The sequence below is a fragment of the Podarcis filfolensis genome (assembly GCF_964270895.1).
Source record: "Podarcis filfolensis genome assembly, chromosome: 9".
NCBI lineage: Eukaryota > Metazoa > Chordata > Lepidosauria > Squamata > Lacertidae > Podarcis > Podarcis filfolensis.
This window is the reverse complement of record NC_139610.1, coordinates 28834946-28847232: the sequence shown is the minus strand read 5'-3', so window position 1 is coordinate 28847232 and position 12287 is coordinate 28834946. Positions and strand designations below refer to the sequence as shown.

The 12287-nt window shown below is 36.5% G+C and overlaps 1 protein-coding gene across 26 annotated transcripts in view; it reads left to right on the top strand.

Moving 5' to 3' along the window:
* The window catches only part of TENM3 (teneurin transmembrane protein 3), a 1278808-nt gene that overhangs the window by 839451 nt on the left and 427070 nt on the right, over nucleotides 1–12287 (top strand). The gene's annotated exons all lie outside the window — the stretch shown is intronic.

Here is a 12287-nt window from a genome sequence, read left to right as displayed (position 1 = left end):
ACCACAGTGTCACCTGCATTCCATAAGTAACTGTAGTACAGTATATTGTTATTGGAGGAAGACCAAACCATACCCTGAAATGATGGGCTTGTATTCATCAGATTTTAATGTGAATTTGAAGACCACAACTGTGGCTAGCCATCATGCATCCCAGTTTCTGGTCTAATCAAGGGGGCAAATTTAACAAATTGGAAGGCGAAATCAAATGCACACACAGTGGATTGAGTCAACACAAGGGAAGGATTACTAGTGTGGCCAGTAAGTAGAGGAATTGCAGCTCAATAAAAGAGCTAATACTCACATGTGTGGACTAGGAAGATGACTAGCTGGGCAGGTAGGTGGACATATTTGTTGTAACAACTTAACAGCTCTCATGTGGCCTTGAAATTCTTGTTACCCTTTATGAGAGCTTCTGGGCTGTATCTTGCTCTTTCATGCCTCTGAGTCTGAATCATTAAGCTGCTTTAATAAAAAATATCACTTCCTTACTCATCAGTAAGTGCACTTATTGTCATGTTTTGGGTGGGAGTGAGGACAGGTATTTCTCCTTACAATGACTTTTCTGACAAACATTTTATTGAGGTTTTTATTTTATTTTTGTACTTTATATAATTGTAGGATTTTTCTCTCTCGTAAGTCCCTTTGTTATTGTTGGTACTTGAATATTTAAAACAAATAAATGTGTGTGTTTGAATAAAATGGTGCTAAATTGCATATCCATGCAATCATTTGCTACACATTAGGATTATCAAACACTTTTTGCAGAAACCTATAGAACTTAAATATTACATCCAGCAACAAAATGAGGGCTTCTGCTTCTATTGTATTCTCTCTCACAACCTCTCTGTTTTTTAAACTGAGTAACCATTCCATTTTCCCAGTGTATAGTCTTGAAAGAACAATTCAACATCTGTGTTCTGATTAGGGTATTTGGGAAGAAGAGTTATTTACAACACTATCCTATACATGTTTACTCAGAAGTTACCCAGTGAGTTCATTAGTGCTTACTCCCAGGTAAGTGAGTATAGGATCCCAGCCTCAACCAGCATTGCATTATTCTCTGATGGTGTCCTGTGGGAGTGCCTGAAAATATAAGAATCACCTTTGGCATCTAAAGTTTGGCAGAACTAAGGTGCATGGAAAGAGATTAAGGATGAAGCTCAAGAGCATTGTCCAATTTTGTCCAACCATCCTCTACTATAAGACTTTACTTTTATCTCTTTATTTGTGCTCTGAGCCAAAAAAATTCCATCAGCTTCTCAAAATGAGGACTCAATGCACAGATAAAATCTTGGCTGGATGACCGGCTTACATGAACTCCAATCCTTCTTTAGGAACTGTTGGCATACATTCCTGTGCATGAATTCAGACCTCTTTCTCGTCTACCTTCTTCATTCTTGTGAGCACTCAGCTTTGCAAATTTACAAATGCAAAGGTGAGTAAATGTTTCCAGTGCCTTATTGAAATGGGATTATAGATGGAATACTATTTAACACCAAATCCTACCAATGAATTAACTTGATACTGTGTTTTTGAGTTGCAATTTAATGAGATAAACACAGAGCTGATAATTTTGGTTTAATTATTCTCAGAGAGCAAGCAATTTAAAAACAAGCATTCTTGTGGAGTATATGTTAGATGCTTTAAATGGAAAGCATAACAAGCTTTATACAGAACTGTTAATTTGACTACAGTGGCATATAGAGCACGAGATCAAATATTGAATAAATATGTGGAAGAAAACAGCAGCTGAATGTAAGGTAGTATAAATTCAGTAAAGCTAGATTTTGCTTGGTTAATCTTTATCAAGAAAATGTGTTTATAGGAAATGCAGATGACCTAACCTATCTGACCTTCAAAAAACTGTGGTTGACAGGTGAAAGATGACAAAGGATTGTTTTTGAAAATAAACCTTTAGATTACATAGAAGTCATCAGATTAGATTCTTGGGGATCATGCTTTGGGTCAATTCTATTTAATAAATGTGATGGTTCTCATGAAGGTCCTAATACTGCAGTCCATTGCTAACACAAACCTGGCAGAGATGTAAACCACATTGGCAGACAGGTGGTATATAAATAGAATAGATAGGGATGGTTAACTGTATGGCCTTATGAACTGGGCTAATAGAAATGTAATTAAACTAAATTAAATAGATTTTTACTAAGGTGAGTTTGATTAATGATTATGATTTTATTTTTTTTACTATCTGTTGTCAACTGAGCAAATAAAAATAACAGAGGAGGAAGGAAACCATTAGTAATAGCCACCAGTGCCATGTGTCTTTAAAGAGAACATGTGTAGCTATATATATAAAACATCTGTAACCATATACATGCCTGCTGGCTTGGTGCCCCCTGCCTATAATTATAAATAACAATAAGAGGAAAGAATGCTTCTGTGACCAGCATCAGCTGCAGTGCATGCATGTTGACTAAGGTGGTGATGCTGGGCCTCTTTGGTTGCTGCCACATCATTTGCTGCTCTCTGGGTGGTCCTTTGCCCTGGCCCATGTGGCCCTAGACTTTGATCCAGAGGTCCAGCTCTAGCTGCTCTTCAGGGAATGATTTAGGTTTTTAAGAATATTTAGCAAGAAGGTAGTAACAAAACAGACTGAAAAGAGTAAAAAATATAGATAGAGACACCAGAACTGAAATATGTGGTCATATGTATTATGTGACAACATGTATTATGATGATGATGATATTACCAAATTACAACTTAATTTTGCACAGTGTTCAGTTATACATTCCTTCCCCCAATGAGAAAAGTGGTAGTTCTCCCACCATTAACAGGCAGTAGCAGGCAGAGAAAAAGTTCACGAGTCTATCATTGTCTGTATGACCCAATTATCTAGTCATTTTGCCCTCCTAGACAGGTATGCTTTAAAAAAAATGCTCTATAAGCTGCTGTCATGTAAAAAATTCTTTAAAATAAATGTGCATTCTTTGTAGTGTGCCTTGTCTTTGTGGGTACCAGGACTTTTCTACCCCTAGGCAGCATGAAATATCCTGCCTCAGGTAGCTGTTTTCAAGGTACTAGTTTCAGATACACAGTTTGTCTTACAGAAATAGTCTGAACATTTCTGCAACACTGATAAGCATGACATTAAACTGGAGAGTTTGGAGAGAGACATTTTCCACAGTTCAAAGTTTATTGTTAATTAGTTAAATAAGAGGTTGCCAACCTTTTTGGGCCTGTGGGCAACTTTGCAGTATACACAATATGTACACCACAACTAGGAATGCCATACATCCGGGTTCTCCTGGACACATCTGAGAACAGCTCAGAAAAATGGCATCTGGGTGGATTTTTGCTGAATCGGCAAAGTGTTCTGGAAACATGTGGCAAGTTGGGCTACTTTTTATAAATAAATTCTGAAAAAAAATCAAAGGATATTTTTGGAATATGGCAACCCTAACCATAAACTGCTGTATTGGTTGCAATAAAATGTTTCTTTTAAATCTGATTTTAGGGGTGGGATGCTGTGAGTTCCAGGAAAGGCTTCTGCAGGCGCATGGGCATCCATGGGTGCTGTGTTAGTGGAGCCTGAGTTAAATTAATACCGATGAGTGCAGCTTAACATTGATCCACAAAGACAAGGGTTGTACTAGATAAGAATTAGCATAAATTGGGGAAGCTTTATAACATATAAACATGGGCCTCCAGGGTTTTCAGTTTCAGATTGTGTGATTTACCAGTTAAGTTATCTGAACAGAGAAGTGTTGGAATTAGATTTGCAGCCAAACCACTTGAGTCACTGTTGCCTTTGAACTCAACTGGAATATAACACAGCTGTTGCTTTTGTAGCTCTTCACAGTAGGTTTCCTGTGCTGACAAGCTGAACAACTTGTTTTCACCCACAGTGTTCAGAAACTTGTAGTAACTTCAGTAGTATAACAATTAAATGTGAATGTAGTGTCATTTAACTTGTGATACTACAGGCCCACATTATCACTGCAGGTTTGGGTTTTTTTTAAGCAGAAGTGTGACTTTGCCTGTACACTTCCGCTTTCCCACTGGAGCTCTTAAGACTAGTTTTGTGTTGATGCTATGTGATAGGACAGGTCGCTTCAAAAGTATGTAATAAGCTATCGCTGGTTCTTTTTGAGATGTCAGATACCTACTTTATTATAGCAAGAAAATGACAGTCAATTTCAATCAGAATTTATTGCGAACATTAAGAGCTGGAAGGACTTTGGCTAATCATTATAATGTCCCCAACAAATGGTAAATGAAAGCATAAGGAAATTGAGTTAACACAAGTTAAAAGTTCACATTCTTACTGAATTATATTAGAAGACCCATGACTTAATTAAATTATCTGAAACTGCTGGTTTCACTTCTCTTATAACAGCACATTTGTATGATAGTTTCCTGGTAGATGCATAATAGGTGGCAGGCTTGCTTGGTTTATGTACAAAGAATAGATAATTTAGGCTGCAATCCTTCATCCAATTACCTGAGAGTAAGCCAATACAACTTACTTTTGAGTTAACATGTATAAGATCGTACTGTTAAATCAATTATATAGCATTCTTCTAAATATTCGTATGCACAGACCCATATGCACAATTATTTTCTATACAGTGGTACCTTGGGATGCGAACGGGATCCGTTCCGGAGCCCCGTTCGCATCCCGAACGGAACGTAAGATCTGCATGTGCGCGGGTCGTGTTTCACCGCTTCCACGCATGCGCGTGACGTCATTTTGACCGTCTGTGCATGCGCAAGCGGCGAAACCCGGAAGTAACATGCTCCGTTACTTCTGGGTCGCCACGGAGCGCAACCCGAAAATACTTATCCTGAAGCGTATTTATCCCGAGGTATGACTATGTTATTTTTGTCCTTGGAGCATCTGCTCCAGACTTATCACAATTGAAACTCTGCTCACAGAACATTCCCCCTGGAGAAAGGGAGAAGGCATTTTTTCCTTTCCTTTCCTTTCCTTTCTCCCTGAACTTTCTTTTGGAGGATTGGGGTTTCCTTGGTTCATCTTTGCCATTGTACTCTTAATCTTTTGCTGGAACCTGTCCAGAATGGCTGGGGAAACCCAGCCAGATGGGTGGGGTAAAAATAATAAATTATTATTATTATTATTATTATTATTATTATTATTCCTCTCTATAGCAGCATCTTTGCTTTTGCTGTTTGCTATAAGCAGTACAGGGACGCGGGTGGCGCTGTGGTCTAAACCACTGAGCCTTGGACTTGCCAGTCAGAAGGTCGGCGGTTCGAATCCCCGCAACTGGGTGAGCTCCTGTTGCTTGGTCCCAACTCCTGCCAACCTAGCAGTTCGAAGGCATGTCAAAGTGCAAGTTGATAAATAGGTCCCGCTCCGGCAGGAAGGTAAATAGCATTTCCGTGCGCTGCTCTGGTTTCACCAGAAGCGGCTTAGTCATGCTGGTCACATGACCCAGAAAAACTGTCTGCGGACAAACGCCGGCTCCCTTGGCCAGTAAAGCGATATGAGTGTCACGACTGGACTTAACTGTCAGGGGTCCCTTTACCTTTATAAGCAGTAGAAGCCAGGAAGACAGCCTTACATTTCTTAATGGAGTGTTCTAAAGTTGCCCAATGTGTCAGTGTCTATCTGTGAACAGGACACCCCTGAAGCTGGTTGCGTAGTCACCAAAGAAAGAGTATGATACCAGTGTAACATAGGCAATGTCCTTTTTGTTACCACAACAAAAAGACTGATGCTTCCAAAGTGCTACCTTTGTGGTAAGACCTCATATACAAGATTCTCCACTGATATAGTAACAGTATGTTTAAAAATTGATTTGACAACTTTCAACTGTCTTTGCTGTCATTTGAACACTGACATTTCAATAGGATAATATTGTGGAAAGATAAAAGGTAGTAAAGAAATAAGCAGCCTCGGTAGCTTCTGTTAAAATTATTATAAAATCATAGAAAATAAAGATTTAAACCTGGATAGTGTAATTCATTTCATGTGTCTGTAATCTAAGGTTGCCATGTTCATTGCTGGGGCAGCCCAGTCATATGGGTGGAGTACAAGTAATAATAATAATATTTATATTTATAATAATTTGCATTCCTGTGTCATAATACTGGAATAATTTTTCAGCACTTCCCCCCAAAATGCATTACTATAATAAATATATTGCTTAAGAGTGATTTAAAAGCTTCATAGGATACAACCATAAATTTTTAGTTTTCATTTCTAATTATTTACATTGAAACTGTGGAAGTAACTGTACAATACAGAAAAGCTGTTTCACTTTTATATAGTCACTAGCAAAACAATTCTCTAACAAGCTGTAAAATGATATGATTCTAAGCAGTACAGCTACAACCCTACTTTGTCAAAAGGTGAGGTTATATTATGTTTTACTTCCTGAGGAAAATATGAGTAAGCAGAAAAGCAATGTCATCCCCTTTCATCTAACACTTTAAAGTTTAAATGAAGTTATTTTAGAGACCAGCAGAAAAATGACCTTATTCAGCTCTAGAAAGCAGTCTGGAACATAAATTTGTAATAAAGTAGCTTTGCCATTTTTATTTCCTTTTTCTTTTTGGCCATGCTGGAAACTGGATGTATTCCACTTGAGACTTTATCTTAAGAGTGCTTTCTTAAGACTAACCCTTATTTAGAAATAAAATAAATGTGTTTTATAAAGAAGTGTGGGCCCCCCATGGACTTGTTTCTAGCAGCTTGTTGCAAAAAAAAACCAAACCCCACAAAACCTTTTTTCTAACTGCCGGTAAGAAACTAATTCTCATATGAGATGGAATGTTCTGTCCAATCCTGTTTCACAGTACCTTTGAGTGCTTGACTGTACCAAAAAGGAAGGGTATTATTTGATTGTTCATTGTTACCAGCAGAAGGCTTTCCATTGTCTTTAAATAATAATTGTCACAAAACCTTCTATAGCGTAGTTTCCATTTCGCTTTGATCAGTGTGTATGTAGTGTGTAACATCTGTAATAGTCAATCTTGCAGCCCAATCCGGTGCATGTTTGTTAAACCCCATGAAGTTCTACAATACTTTCAGATAAGCAGGTATAGCATTGTAGACCTTGATCTCTTGTGTGTTGTGGTCATGGATGTAAAATGATTTCCAGATAGACAAATAGAATAATGGCAGTCTTATTCTCATTCTGTGTCATTTGAATCGTTCTCGAATAATATTTCTGACACCTTTAAAGAACCAGATTGCAGCAAATGGCTTGGTTTAGATTCTTATTTTGATATGCACATGCAAATAATCTTGATGCAAAAGTAAAGAATAGGTGGACGGAACAAATAAATTCTTATAGTTTATGGATTACTTACTGTTATGGTTCGATTTGTTGCATCATATAATGCTTACATGTTTTTCCCCCTAAATATTTATAGGTACATTTTATCAAATAACATTTTCCCATTCCTACATGTTTATTCTGCCTTCAGAAAATACAGGGGGGAATGCAAAGAACTTGCTTTTAAAGTATGTGAATATATAAGTAAATTTATTTGTTGATGTGGGACCGCTTTCATATAAAATTTTGAGACACTTGTACATCCTTCCTATGAAGACAGATAAAATCCCATAAATTCTTCAATCAAAACTGAGCGAAAGATAAAAGTCTATGAAAATACACAATATTTATGAAAGCCCATAAACAACCTTAAAAAACCTTGAGCAACATAAAAATCGCCAGTGCCAATATATAACAGGGTTGGAATTTTCTGGAATAACATTAATTTCTAAGCGTTTTGAAAATCTGAATAAAAGTTATTTAAATTCATTAGGGTGACCCATGGAGGCAAAGGGGGTGAAGGAGATAAATGTACATTTTTTTATGGGTTCTGCAGTGCTTTGTGGTACTCTGGTACACATAAACAAGCAATTGTTCTTTACAGCTTTGCTATAAAGCTGTTGTTTGATTAAGAGGCGTATATACCATCTCTTCATTCTCAAGTGTACTTCAAGCTATTCACATTTTCACTGCCGTAATTGTATTGAAATTAATGGTGTTACACAGGGACAACGAAACAAAACAAAAAGAAGGAGATATGCAGTGGTGGTCTAGATCCAAAAACAGCATGAAATTGTCTGGCTGAAAAATTTCAACTGCCATTTTATTATTATTATTATTATTATTATTATTATTATTATTATTATTTGCTGTTTTGATTTTCCTCTCCCAAGTGTGAATTCACATGGCTCTTTGCCTGTAAAATGGTTTGTTTCAGCTGGTCCAACAGAGGTCAAATTACCTGCCGTAACCTCCTTGCTTCCTACATCCTAAAAGTCTCTGGGCTTTTGCCACATGCTGTTTCTAGGATCATAGGTAAAGCAATTGTAACAAAGATATTGCAACACAGATGTGTTACGATACGTAGCTTATATTAAAGCAATAGGAAATAATATGACAGATTTCTCATTAGTAAAATGTAATAATGGCTTACATAAAAATGAGACAGCCTATTAATATTTTCCTTAGATTCACATTTAAAAGAAAAATATTGCTATGACTGTAAGTATGATGCATGCAAAGAAATTCATTATGCCAAAATGATCTGGCATGCCGAAACTAGCCCGAGCTATATGAAATTTTAAAGATATTGCTGAATACCCATTCTTTAATTTTAGTAAAATAATGAAAAACATATTTTACTTTAGCTTACAACGCTTGTACATGCTAATTGATATGAAACATCTTTTTTTACATATCTATTGCAGCATCTTTCGTGGTATTAAAAACCATTTCTCTTTTTTTATATTTAACTTACTTGCAAAAGCAATTTGAACATTTCTGTTGCCTACCCATTCACCTACATTTCTGTGACCTGTTTGTTAAAGTTGGAGTTTTGGAGATTTAAACATTCCTTCCAGCAGGTTACAGCATATTTAAAGTAAATAAAATAGGCATGTTGTCTTTTATGTTAATATAATAGCAAAGGGATATATCTGGGATAAAGAGCAAAAAAAAAAGGCATGGCATTGGGTAACAGAAAAAAGACAATTACTTTAGGGAATGTAGATCATGCCTCACTTTTACTAGGATAAAATAATTGTATTGTAATATTATAAAATAATATATCCCTACATTGTCCACCCGGAAGAACTGGATGCCCACCAAATACATGATGGAGATACAAGAGGCAACAGTCCAACACATTTGACACAATTCTTTGTTGCATTTGTAGATGCTCTCTTCCCATCTGACAGTCTTTCTTTTCTTACAGAAGCAGAGTTTGAAAACAATTACAGTCACAGTCACAGTACTTGTGCCTCTAGGTTGTTGTTGATATGTCACATCCCCTCTGTATTCATAAATGGTCATTTATTTATTAAAATTAATTAATATGTAATAAGAAACTGCTACAGTTGGGAACAACTTCAAACTGGAGACATGTTTAAAGCAATCTGGAGTGGTTTTGAACCAGATGACATTTCCTTTAAATCATTGCCCACTTGGTGCTTGTGAGAATTGAAAAAAATGCTTTCACTTTTGCCATTTTGAATGCTGCATTTGTTATTTAATATTTTGTTCTTTGCACTTCCTATAGAAGTTTTCCTGCATGGTCTACACAGACTTTTTGGTGCATACACAAAATAGATATTATTTGTGTAATGTTTAGCACTATTCTACACATGTTTCGTAGGAAATAAGTACAACCGAGTTCTGTGTTCTCTTCAAGTTAAGTGTGAATAGGACTGCGGTCTAAGATAATTTAAAGCAGTGCTTTTTTTCTTTAAAAAATGTTTAGGGGTACTTTCATTTTGACTCAAGAAAAACACCATTTTATAGTTCAAATCGGGGAAAATAAATACAGTAAATGGACAAAAGTACAAAGATTCACAAAATGTTTAGGGATCTGCATACCCCCAGAAAAAAGCATTGATTTAAAGTAGATTGATTATGAGTAGAAGTAAAAGTATTTTTGCATGAACAAATTAGAGAGAGAGAGACAGACAGACAGACAGACAGACAGACAGACATAAATATTTAAATGTTCTTATGGAGACCAAGGCTATCAAATACACCTCATCTGCAAGAAAACGAGGTCAGCTATATTTCTATTTATGTAGAAGTCCCAGGTGACACAAGAGTAGCACCACCTATTTTTTTGCAAATCAGATGTTACAGGGCTGGCATGCCCCTTCCTGCAGATTCCTCCTTGCTCAGTTGAACCACTGAGTGAGGTTTTCACATCCTGTTAAAATACATTTATTCCTAACAAGCACACTGCTTGATTGGCACATGCATCTCCACAGCTTCCCATAGTCTAGGAATATTGAAGAAAATTATTTCTGCATTCGTATGTTCGACCTTTTAAACAAACCCACATACCAACAGAACGCAAGCACTTTGTCCCATAATAACTTCTTAGTTTGTATAATACCAATATGCTCCGGCTGAAGACTATATTAATATTAATGAAAAAATGGAAGTCTGAGATTTAGTGACTCTTGTTCCCTCCCTGCACCACCCTTATATTAAATCCATTAGCTGAGTTGAATGCACATTAATAAATAAAAAAAGAAAGTAACTCTCTATTCAGAAACCGATTAACCTGACCTTTGCTACACTTACGCCTTCATGTGACCACTATGATGTCTGAAGTTGACCTGTGTGCTGATGTTATCTCAGATGTAACCACTGATGATTCTTCTTTTTCTCATATGGAATGTTTGTGATTAAAATTGCTCTGCTTTTGATGGAAAGTGTTATAAATGGATCAGAAATGGTACAGCTGTGCCAAGCTTTTTTGTGAATATGATGTTTACTAATAGGACTCTTTGAAAGGCTCCCAAGTGTAAATATATATGAAATAATTTGGCAGAGTCATTAGGGAAATGATTCAGTTTATTGCTTTGTCTTTAAAATTGGTACTGTGCAATTTATAAAAGCAATATTGACTCAGGACTCAACCGGTTCCTGGACGACCAGTGGAAAAAAATATTTGTAATTATTAAGGGGGAAAATAATCCCTGTAGATTAATTTTTTCTACAGAATTAATAATCTCATGATCAGGGCTGTACCTTTGGACTCATAAAATATAACTTGAGATTAAATATTTTAAACCCTTGGAGCCATATAGGTCTACTATGACTAGTTTGTTTTTTTTATTTGACAGGTACAAAACTAAGTCCACTTTTCTATTTGAGTGTTTTGAAATATATATACAAAACAACACTGTTGGGTGTGCGTGTAAAAACTGGAAGTGTATGATCACAAAATGGAAACAGCTACCAGAGTTGCCAATTTTCAACATTCACAAGGATAATAACCTTGTTCCAACCATACTAAAGGGTAATAACCAGCAACACCAGTTTTCTAATTCTAGAAAAATATACAAACATAGGTTCCTATATTGCAACTTTCAGTTGTTACGATTAATGGGAAGAAAGTGCAGTGCATATGAGAATAAAACCTATGAATGTCATAAAGTGAAATGTAGGAACAAAGCCACTACAAGCAGAGTCCATTGATAACTAGATCAAACTCAAGTTGCTTTGTTGTCTTCTGAATAATGGTTACTGCTACACGTCCCAGTTGTGTGTACTGTGTACCTACCGGTATATGCAGGATAGCGGCACGTGCGTTTTGTGCAGCTTCTCAAGTTAACTCTCTTCAAATTAGTATTTAGTATTATATATTGATACATTTTCCCAAAACGCATTCAGACTCTGTAAAGAGAGTTCTTTCTTTTCAGGTCCTATTCATTTCTTCAGACAGGTTAAGAATGGTTGGGTGGCAAAAAGTTAATTTTTTTGCTATTTGCTAAATGTCAAACCAGTTGCTACAAGTAGGTATGTGTAAACATCACTCTGATTTAGAATAAAATCAGAAAAACCACCACTAGCAGCAACAGTTTCAGAAGGCTGAGGTTTGGGGCCGAGGATAGCAGCGGAGATGCGATGCTTAATCATTTCCCTGTTGTCTGGTTTTTTCCCCCCATTGAATATACCCTTCCTTGAACTGCACTTTCTCCCACAGGGTTCTGAAAAGCAATTTTTAGTACACACAAAAAAGACCATCAAGGAAAGGGTGCATCCCTTTCCCAACCTTCTGGAGTAGCCTCCTGAGGTTAAAAGCAAGCAAAAACAAACAAACAAACAAACAAACAAACAGGGAAGTGTTAGAAACCTGTGCATATAATGTCAAGTTGAGTCTTGGATTTATCAGCAGTTGTCTCTAATTGAGACTAAATAGAATAATCAGTAGAGTCCTATGTCTTAAAATACCTTTACTGGTGCATAGAAGGCATGGTCCAGCCAAAGTGAAGCTTTTTAATGTCCCCTTACTTTTACTAGGAGAGTTAAGTA